Raw genomic sequence first — 11689 nt, forward strand, 5'->3', positions numbered from 1 at the left:
ATTTCGAAAACACCATACAAAGACCAGCAATTGACAGCATCTATCAATATATGGGATATTTAGATGACACTTTCATTATTTGTGGCAAAAAGTCAGTCACAATGAGTGAAAAGGCGTACAGGTGTGGTTAACACCGGATACGTGTTACTTGTCAATGTTATTTCAGCTGGCCATAAAAGTAAATAGCGTGGTGTTGTAAAGAGATATTTTATTGCAAAGCATAACAAATGTATTGTTACTAATGCTAGTCAACTCAGAAAATGTAGAATACCAAGACGTCTTGGTCCGTCACGTTTTCTGTGTTCCGCAGAATATGTAGTGACCTGCTTTTCCCGACGAGAACACGATTGGAATAATGGAAACAATTATTATTATAACCAATTGTACCAGCGATTGTTTTATTGTACTTGTTGTTGTTTAACTGTATCAAAGTCACTTCTCGTCCCGCTATCCATCTTGTTGGTTTGAACTTTCTTACGCTTTGCTCCTATTGCCTGTACTAGTTGGCACGTCTCGGTATTCTTTCGATACCACGAGATCGTCAATAAATATACTCTATCTGGATCAGTTACAGTCTTGTGGTTTGCGAGTTATCAAAGGGACCAAGTCGTTTTTGGGCGCATAATCTCATTGTAGTGGTGATCATAGTCAAATGCGACTCAACGCCATCTACAAGGTCATCAAAAGTAACGTTTATAGATCGTCAATATGGGTGATCTATTTGCATAGCCTCTGTCTACTCAGTTTGAACAGGAATGGCTTGACTTCCTGGCTTACTGCTATGACAAACCTAGCGATTTATGCCTAACATTGATCAGTCTTTTGTGATAGCCGGGAACTATGGATCTTTTTATAATTGCAACGAACAAACGTGATATAATTAAAGAAATATGTTAATTAGAATCGATTACACAAGTACAAAGTCGGACGACTGACACATGAGCCAGTTCACAGAGTACAAGTGGTGTACAGGTTGTTCAAAAACAAAAGAATTTGTGATCGCAATAGCAAAGATTGACATTTCAAAAAAGTCTCAAATAAGTCGAAATAAAACCTATAGCATCGACAGGCGATTGATAGTTTCGTGAATAAATGGATAAAGGGTTGGTGAGAGCAATAATATTACTGTGTTGGCTCGAATGGTGCATTCTCTGTCGATTTTGATTATCGTACTGTCACTGACTTAAAGCAAATCGATTAATGCCGCTAGGTTTTCCTGTCCACACGTGTCTAGTTTCGATGATATCTTTATTTAGTAGGCTTACTGAAAGTACAGGAGTATGAAACTTCATAAAATCAATCGTCACTTCGTCGCACGGGTTTATTTACCACTCAGTATTCAGAGTTTAAAAAACCGACGATTGTAAACTGCGGCAACCAATAAGGGTTGTAGACTACAAGTATATCTGAGGCGGCGAAGGTGTTTTTATATGGTGGCAAACTGAGGGAGCTGCATATTAATTTAATTAATGGACCGAGATATAGTAAATCGAATTAAAGAAACCAAGGTTTATCAAATCGAACTTATGTCAGTGATATTAGTGCGAAACGCCCCCATTGTTGGAGTAGATAATGTTGTTCTCAGTTTGTATGAGACTCAGCTGACTTTGTAAACTGATGGTCCGCGCGAACGTTCGTTTCTCCAGACCATCAACTGGACTGTACAGTTTTTCTAATGCTGAGTACATTAGCAAACGATGTATATACAGAAACCATATATTTCATAGTGAACATGTAAAAACAACACATCAGGTGGTGGACGATTATCTAAGTCAGTTGATTGGTGGAGTTTGTTTTAATAATGGCGTCCAGTTTTTCCGATCAACAGGTCTCTGTATTGATATGTGATGGTGTTAAAAAACTGTTATGAATTGACTTGTATGATGTTGATGAGTCGTTAGTGCGTCGAAAGCTGACGGTGCTGCTTCTAATGTTTCGAACCAGTTACGTCGCCAAGTTTGTCCACATAATAAGTATACTAACTCAGAGTTTTACGATAAGTTACGTTGTTTGATCCAAAGTCATGAGACGAAAACGACTGTTCATTTATTATTATTAGTAGCTTATAAGCCTGGTCGATTTCAACACCTTTTAGTCACTCACTTCCAAACAAATCGATCTCCACATTATCTTAAACCCTACACTTCCAACTGACTTGTAAACATCATCAATCAGTAGGTATGAATATGAATAGTCAGTTTACTGAACATCAAATCATCGAGTCTAGAGCATGTATCTGACGCATGCACACACGTTCAACAAACTATTACCAGCTCTCCGTTGGAAATTCACATAATTATCACTATTTTCACGCATTAAATAGATTTTCGATAATAGTTCATATGCCTTAGTAGTATTACTAAAGATTATCACGAGATCGAGGAAATCTCTCAGTAACTAGGTAAGTCGTATCAAACTTGGCAAACTAACTGGGATGCTAGTAGGAATTCTTCCTCTCTGAGATCAGACTTTTGTTCCTTCAGTTAGCCTACTAATGAAGATGCAAATGGAAATTAACTCACACAGACACTATGCCAGCGTAAACGTCAACTGGCTTCCTAATTTAAACCAACGATAATACTTATATCAACAGTCCTACGACAGTGATTGCTTTCATATTTCTAAGCACAAAATGCTTATACTGACCATAAGTCAAGTCAGTGACCGACAGTTATTACTATGCATCTTAATGTGACTCGTTAAAACGTCTCTATAATCAATCATTCTTCAATATGTCAATCCTACCTTGTTTATCTCCTGAAAAATCTTCACTTGGATTCTCGTTTTACGCATGTGAATAGTTGAAATAAACATTTTTGAAATTACTAATTGTATATCCCGGTCAGTTGCATCCTCCTTCTTTTTGATTTATCTTTCATTTTATTTCGATAGTGGGACAGAACAGTTGAACAGCGAGGTTGTCTTTTTCAAACACTCAGTTTTTCAGCATTCCATGTAAAATAATAGGAAATATAATGCCTATACAGAATAAGGAAGTTAACGAAGGCTTGATCTGGAATGTCTTGGCATAATTAAGATGTTTGCGGCCGACGCTCAACTAATCAACCTAAGCTGCTGCTAACTAGCGTTCACACAGGGTACAAATTCATTCATAATTGTCACGAACTTAAATCACTTGCACACTAAAACTGTTTGTCAGTTTCAGTTGAGCAGCAGTTTCTCGCAATTAATGACAACCATTAATAGAATCGGCATTGATTCTCAGAAACTATCAGGTTGGATTATGCCAGATTCAAGCGATATGGGTGTTTGAACGCCTAAGAAATCAACCCCGGTGCGACTAAACAAAACCAATGACAATGCTGGCATTATATTGTTTACTAAAAACTCCGACTGGACAAGAAGGATAGTGATATTAGGCCTTAGGGAAGGAATGTCACCTTCCATTCACCCAAGATGGGAGTTACCAGTTCAAAACATTCCATACAAGCAGAGGGTAACGTCTTCTAGAATCCGTATAAGTATGAACTGATGACCTAAAGGCATAATCAAATATGATAAAACATACTAGGATCAGCAAAGTTATGTATAAGAGGTAAGGGCTACACGACCAAAATGTATTGAGTAGGCAGGTTTCTTACACACTCATACCAGACTTAATCAAACAAAGTAGTCGAGAATGTACATGCGTTTTGAATAGGAAATTCTGACTACCTATGTGTGAACACAGTCATTCTACGTGACAGAATGGATAACTGTGTGAATTTCGTGATGGAGATATTGCTCATCATATGGGCGTGACCGTAACCGGTATCTTCTCAAACCACGGTCCAAGAGCTGGCAAAATCCAACTTATCTTTAGTTTGGAGATACAGGAAAGTCGGGACAGTAGGATAGTCTACTATATAGTAACGTTCCTGTATGGTACATCATTTAGTGTATATTCAAACGTTTGCCAACCTAGATAAATGTGCTCGGCACTCAGTATGGCTACCCGATACTGCAAAATGTGCGGTTGAAACTATTTACAAATGATCCACAACTGAAAACTAGCAGGACAATCATATCATTGAAAGACAAAGTAATTCTCTCAAACTAGAACGCACATCCCAATATTTGGATAAGTCTTTCCTCGTAAAGTAGACTATATCAATGGCACATGCGTTTGAAGGACTAACCAAAGCTCTGATTTTTAATTTCATTAGGGAGCCAGGCTTATACAGAATGTGCAAATAAACAGCCAGTCGCACTCACCTGCGGACTGCATCTTCGCTGACGGAGAGTCCTCAGGAGAAATCGTCTATCTTATTATTATTATTAGCTTTATTCAATATTATATTTTTGGTACAACATAAAATTCTCAGCACAAAGTACTTCAACAAGTTTCCGTTTCTTACTTCTTTGTCCTTCCTGACGATAAATATGGAGTGATCGCCAGTTAGAAGTTAGCAGCCCAGTCAATCGACATCTGGATAATGTACATTCTTCTCGCTGCATAATGCCAGCAACCACGATATCTCAGATTAAGCCTTCTGTAACCTTTACACTTTTCAGAAACGCACCTGAAGAGGTTGTGCGATTAATAGGCATAATGATGTATTAAAACAAACGAAATTAGATAACTTCTTGAAATATCTAGATGACAGGAACAGGTAGCCCAGATGTTTAAACAGGCCGCCATTACTTCTGCATCTCTTAAAAAGAAGGATTCATTACGGCTGCGGTTTTATTCGTATAACCGTACTAGAAGGTCATGAAGGTAACACGAGCTAAGATTTCATGCCCCTGAATGCACCAGCTCTCCTTAAACTTATTTTATGTACTCTTGGAATTCTTGCCAGACATGTCCCAAAAAAGACCCATAAAAGTTTTAAGTAAACTAAGGCCGTACTTAATCATACTATTCCAATGCTCAAAATGAAAAGATAATGTTGAACATAACACAGGAAAACCGGCGACGGTAACACTTGCAAATATTTCAGAGAGACTAGAAGCGATGGAGTAAAGACACTGAGGATGCAACGGATGTTCTAGTTTTACAACTAGCTACCAGTAGCACCTTCTATATTCGATCGTTCCCAGTCAGATAGAAATCAGAAGTCAGACGAGAAGAGCCAGGAAAGATATATTTGATTCGTTACCAATATATCGAGGACCTTTTCTATAAGCTGGCTAATGAAACGTAGGAGCTGTGTCCCACGCCGTGTTGTAACGTGATCTGGTGCGGATGCATGACCGAAAGCCTTCAGCTAAACAAGTCCACTTAAACAACATGGTTAGCATCCAATGTCGAACACTTAATGAGCTATTGATTTTGGGGAATTATTTACAACTACAGATCACTCCCCCCCTAGTGAGGTAGTGATGCCACTAAGACGTGACCAGCCAGAAGTTAAAACCCAACGAGTTTGTCGTTGGTAAACACTCTTCTGATAGCTTGCTTCGTTTAGCAGCGTCTGGTCGTCTTTCCTTAAGCTAAGGGACCAAAATGTACAACATAGCAATAAAGAAATATAGCACAATGAAAAATTCCGGTTCCTTGCGAAACTTCGTCGTTCTTTTCCAGTCGTCCTGGAAAAGAGGAAAAATAGAACGTGTGAGTGCATGTCGAAAATACACTCGTACTTGCGTAAGGACACAAGATGGGCGGAAAAAATAAACTAATACGTTTACAAACAGCGTAAAAGCGATCGGAAAAAAAGGTTTTTATTCGGGTATTTCTTTTTATATGTATATAAAAAAATATATATACGCTCAAGAAAAATAAAAATGTTTTGTTTTTTTTTGTTTTTTTTTATATAAATAAAAAAAATGAGCATAGTAAAAAAATTTTTTACAATAAACTATGAAAGGGTAATTCAAGATAAAGCTTATGTCCTACGTGCAATATTCGTTTAGATGTTCTGGAAATCTTACTCGTCTTCCAGAACGCGTTGTTTTAGGTTTATCTATCGGCGTTGACGAAGTACCAAGTTGTGTGTCGGTTGTCGTGTAGGGTACTACGAGTGTAGTGGCTGTGTCGTTTGCTTGTACCGAAGGAAAATCGACGTAGTTAGGGTTTCCTTCTAGGTACGCAGCTTTGAGTCGATCGATACTGATGCTATCGTTCGTACCGTTCTTATCGACTACATAGTACTTGGGTTCGCGTTGAAGAACTTTGAAGGGTCCTTCGTATGCTGATTCGAGGGGTCGTCGATGTGAGTCTCGACGAATGAAGACGTGTGTACTATGTCGTAATTCGGGTTGAACGAAAACATCAGTTGATTGAGGTCGAGTGTGAGCAGGTTTAACTGAACGCATAGCGTTTGTAAGCCTACTCGTGTAAGAGTTTAGATCCATGTTCAATGAAGAAGCTGAAGGATCTACGAATTCTCCTGGGAGTCGGAGTGTCGTTCCGTAAACGAGTTGAGATGCCGTGTATCCAATGTCAGCTTTCACTGCATTGCGGATACCTAGCAAGACGAGTGGAAGAGCGTCTGTACACTGTGAAACGTTTGAAGCTGATAATGAGGCTTTTAGTTGTCGATGAAAACGTTCTACAAACCCGTTTGCTTGTGGGTGGTAGGCGGTCGTTCGGAAGCGCGTGATTCTTAAAAGTGAGGTTAGACAACGGAAAAGTCCAGATTCGAACTGACGTCCGCGGTCTGTAGTGATTGTGGAAGGGCAGCCGAAATTTGCTACCCATCGTTCGACGAAAGCGCGGGCCACTGTTTCAGCAGTAATGTCCTTAATCGGTACTGCTTCCGGCCATCGAGTAAAACGGTCTACGCATGTTAGGAGATATGAGTATCCGTTCGAGTCGGGTAAGGGTCCTACCAAATCTAGATGGACGTGGTCGAAACGAGCGTCAGGGGTTTTGAAAGAGCCTAAGGGACATTTGTTGTGTCTTACGACCTTAGATTTCTAACAGCTTACACAGGAGCGTGCCCACTCCCTCACGTCTTTATTCATGCCAGGCCAACAAAAGCGTTCGGCTATAAGTTTGACTGTTGCACGAGCACCTGGATGAGAAAGATTGTGCAACGTATTGAAGACGTTGCGGCGATAATGTTTTGGTACTATTGGACGATCCCTACCTGTAGATGTGTCACAGAGTAAGGTTTCCTTACCTGTTCCCATCTGCTTAATACGTAGTTTAAGGGTTGTCGAGGATAACTCATGCTGAAGATCAATGTCTTCTTTTTGAAGCTGAGCGAGTTTAAGAAGGTTGATTCCTTGGAAACTGTTCAAGGAACTTATTCGAGACAAGGCGTCTGTGACTACATTGTTTGCTCCAGAAATATGTTGTACGTCTGAAGTAAACTGCGAAATGTAGTTGAGTTGTCGAGACTCTCGGGGTGAGTACTTGTCTGAAGATGAACTTAAAGAGAAGGTAAGAGGTTTGTGATCGGTAAAAAGCGTGAATTCTCTTCCTTCGATGGAATGTTGAAAATGCCGTACAGCACAATACATAGCTAGGAGTTCCCTACCGAACGTGCTGTACCTAGATTCCGCGTCTAGCAACCGTCTCGAGAAAAATCCTAAAGGTTGCCACGAGTTGTTAACCCATTGTTGTAAGACTGCTCCGATTGCTGAGTCGGATGCGTCTACGGCGATACTAATGGGCGCTTGAGTGTCCTGATGAGCAAGCAGGGTTGCTTTAGCGATGTGTTCCTTAACTGTGGAGAATGCTTTACGGGCTATGTCGTCTAAACTAATTGATTTCGCATTTCCACGAAGCTGATCGGTTAACGGTTTCATAAGGGATGCGCATTTGGGTATGAACCGTCTATAGAAACTTACAAGTCCGTTAAAAGTTCGCAACTGCTTGATCGTGGTCGGTTCTGGGTAATCCAGAATGGCCGCCACTTTGCTCCTAAGGGGTCGGATGCCTTGGGCATCAATAGTGTGTCCTAAGAAGTCTAAGCAGTTAGTTCCGATTTGGCATTTCTGAATGTTTACAGTAATGCCATGCCTTTGGAGTCGATCGAAAACAATGTCCAGATGCTTGAGATGCGATTCTCTGCCCGGATTTGCTATTAGACAGTCGTCAACATACGCATGTACGAAGTTGAGACCTCGGAAGACGTCGTCTATAAACCTTTGGAATGTTTGAGCCGCATTTCTTAAACCAAAAGGCATTCGTAGAAATTCGTAAAGACCGAAGGGAGTGATGATGGCTGTTTTAGGAATGTCGTCAGGTGCCGTCGGGATTTGGTTATCAGCTTTAACCAAGTCGATTTTCGAAAAGACAGTTGTACCTTTCAAGGTAGCTGTCAAATCGTGAATATGAGGCAGCGGGTAACGATCGGGAATGGTTTTAGCATTCAGACGCCGATAATCACCAGTTGGCCGCCAATCATTGCTGTCCTTTTTAGGGACCATGTGCAATGGGGATGCCCATGGACTATTCGATGGTCGAATTATCCCTAGGTCCATCATGTGGTCGAATTCGTTTTCAGCTAACCTAAGCTTCTCGGGAGCGAGTCTTCGGGCTTTTGAAAATACAGGTGGTCCTGTAGTCGAGATGTGATGTGTAACATTGCTGGTTACACAAGGCAATTTCGATTGCGATTGGTGTATCCCGGGGTATTTGTCGAGTACTGATTGGTACGAGGGGTCTATGGTGTGCTTAATCGTGACTGGGGATAACCTGCAACCAGAACAAGGAGTTACGCAAACAGATAGCTTAGTGTTTCCATCTATTAACCCTCGTGAGCGTGTGTCGATGAGTAGATTGTGGTGTTGTAACAGATCTATACCAATGATTGGCATAGAGACATCTGCAACCACGAAAATCCAGTGTATAGGTTTGCGTAAACTCACGTTAAGGTAGACGTACCTTTTACCGTAAGTAGCGATCGGCCTTCCGTTTGCCGCCTGTAAACTTAAAACAGACTCGCGAAGTCTGTCGTCGGGATTTGCTGGAAGAACGCTAACTTCTGCGCCAGTATCGACGAGGTAGCGAACTTTCGTTGTCACATCTGTGATGTATAACAGACGGCTGTGTTCGCCGGCTACGGTTGCCGTTAACGCGTGCCGGCAGGGAAGTTTCCCGAAATCTTATTCGTGTCAGTCGTCTTAGACTTCGGGTAATTGCAGGGCTTCCTGCAATTTCTAGAGGATTTACCGTACTGGTTGTGATACCAGCACCAGTCAGGGTTGTCTGTCTCTCGTGGTCGAGAGGGAGATCGCCTACGTGAAACGCTCCCACGTGGGAATTTTGACCGACTACGGTCATTACGAACTCTAAGATATCTTGTAAGCGTGTGACATAGTTCGGCCATGTCAGTCGGGGTCGATTGGGGTTTTTCCTTGATGGAAAAAACCTCGGCCTTAGAAATTTTGGTGATTTCCAAGATTCGATCGGCAGATGCAGCTAGTTCATCTATGGCATTGTCTTGAAATGAAACAAGCACTGCCTGCACCTGTTGAGGAAGTTTAGACAAGAAAAGTTGTCTAAATAGACCATCATCGAAAGTTCGTTGGCCGATGACTTCTCTCATTCTAAGTAACATGTCCGTCGCAGAACCATGTTGCAAGTCGATATTGTTAAGGAGTTGGTCTAACCGTTGTCGATCAGTTGGGTCTCCTCGTTTTAAAATCGATAGCTTAAGCGTTTCGTAAGGTTCGGGAACATCCCTAGTAAACATACTAGGTGTTACGTACCTGTTAAACCCGCGCGGTAACGCCTTAACTACCGCGAGGAAACGTGTGCGCGAGTCCGTGATTCTGTGCATGCAAAAATCGGCTTCTGCATAGCAGAACCAGGACTCGATATTGTCGGGCCAAAATGGCGTTAACTGAATCGAAATAGGGGGAATAGACTTTAACTTAAAAACCTTGGGTGAGTGTTCCGTCATAGTAATATAGATAACGAAAAATGTCTGATTAAAATATATCCGAGAAAAAAAAATTCGCGAAAAAAAGTATATCACAATATATAAAATTCAAATAAAGAATGACAATGAATAATAATATTCCAAAACGGAACAGACTCACAGTATATTGGCTTGGTGTACCAGATCACGTCGGGTTCACCAATGAGGATGCAACGGATGTTCTAGTTTTACAACTAGCTACCAGTAGCACCTTCTATATTCGATCGTTCCCAGTCAGATAGAAATCAGAAGTCAGACGAGAAGAGCCAGGAAAGATATATTTGATTCGTTACCAATATATCGAGGACCTTTTCTATAAGCTGGCTAATGAAACGTAGGAGCTGTGTCCCACGCCGTGTTGTAACGTGATCTGGTGCGGATGCATGACCGAAAGCCTTCAGCTAAACAAGTCCACTTAAACAACATGGTCAGCATCCAATGTCGAACACTTAATGAGCTATTGATTTTGGGGAATTATTTACAGCTACAACACTGACGGAAGACGTGTAACAGCAAGAAATAAGGCAGAAAATAATGTGGCCTCCTTTCAATATATGGTCAGCCAGAAATAACTCTGATGCTGTAGGGAACCGGACAAAATGACATTTCTAAACATTTCAACCTCTGTCTATGGGCAACTTAAACGACAGTGTCTGTTACAGATCAACAAGAATTTCAAAGGTAAACCTGAGTACGAAGCTAGTGCACCACAGACAATATCGCCTGAACAAGGAAAAATCTTCGAGTCTAAGCAATGCCCATTATAGCACACTAAGAAAAGCATTTTCTTTGACAATACCCTTTTGCTTACTACCCCAACTTTCCTTCAACCAAGATGGGGTCCCGGAAGAGCAAACTCTGGGACAGATCACTACGGTTTACAGAGTAGACTGAATCATCGATCTCCTAAATTACCAACTGGTAGGTCTCTTCTAAATGCTCTTAGAAGCTTTAGAATCTCTGGTTTACAATGGTCTGTTATCTTTAAGTTTATTCTCAACCCAATGTCGTAGTTTTAGGACGCGTCATTCCTCCGTAAATATCACCGATACTCAGAGCTCGACAGTTCTCTTAACCACAATTTTTCTTACGTATTGTGTTAAAAACCGTTGAAACCAAAAATCAAGAATGATGGAATGAGACATATTTAAATAAAGACAGATGTACCGTATTATATGGAACCTATGTTGATCAGTTGTTTATGAATATGAACTTCATGGAGTATTCAGATGTGATCTGGCGCTGACGCTGGACTCCGAGCCTTAAGCTAGGGACTTTTTCCATTAAAACTACTAAGGTCAGAATCAATGTCGAAGACCTGGGGATACATTTACTCCTACAACCTTGTCACGAATATGTTAGCTAAGATGAATAGGTGTCCCGCTATCATAGATCATAAGAGTAAGGCAAATGGAGTATGTGGTATGTTTCAAAACGCTTTCCCAAGAGTCTTTCATGAAGAAACTTGACATCATATAGACTAAAAGGAACATGTATTGCCAATTCATTATTAATTATCTTTTCAGACTTGCCTGAAATCATCTGTGATAAATTGCTGCTAGACGTGAATTTTAGTGAAGTAAAAGTTTTGTTCTGTCCACAACCATTTGACCGTTTGAGCTGTGAATTGGACATCAAACTCGCGTGTACTCAAAAGTGTAGGCTTCTTATGAATTTCTAGCGTATCCGAAACACTTGGGGAAACATCATTTTTGTTTGAAATGTCCACTGTGTATCAGAATCACAGTTTACTTCTTGATGGAAGTAAAGTTTGTGAAGGACCATTACTTATTTCTTTTATTAATTAAAAAGGAACGAATCGAGCGAAGAAATTTCTTTTCAATTAGTTTTTCATCATGGCTCTACAC

General features: G+C 40.7%; 1 protein-coding gene across 1 annotated transcript in view; it reads left to right on the forward strand.

Annotated features, from left to right (window-relative positions):
* Positions 1-11441: 11441 nt before the first annotated feature.
* Positions 11442-11689, forward strand: part of Smp_068760 (hypothetical protein) — a 6381-nt gene continuing 6133 nt past the window's right edge. The window contains exon 1 of the mRNA XM_018791092.1: positions 11442-11479. The gene's annotated coding sequence lies outside the window, so the exon portion shown is untranslated. The remainder of the gene's footprint in view (positions 11480-11689) is intronic.

Source organism: Schistosoma mansoni (assembly GCF_000237925.1).
Source record: "Schistosoma mansoni, WGS project CABG00000000 data, chromosome 5 unplaced supercontig 0195, strain Puerto Rico, whole genome shotgun sequence".
NCBI classification, from domain to species: Eukaryota; Metazoa; Platyhelminthes; class Trematoda; order Strigeidida; family Schistosomatidae; genus Schistosoma; species Schistosoma mansoni.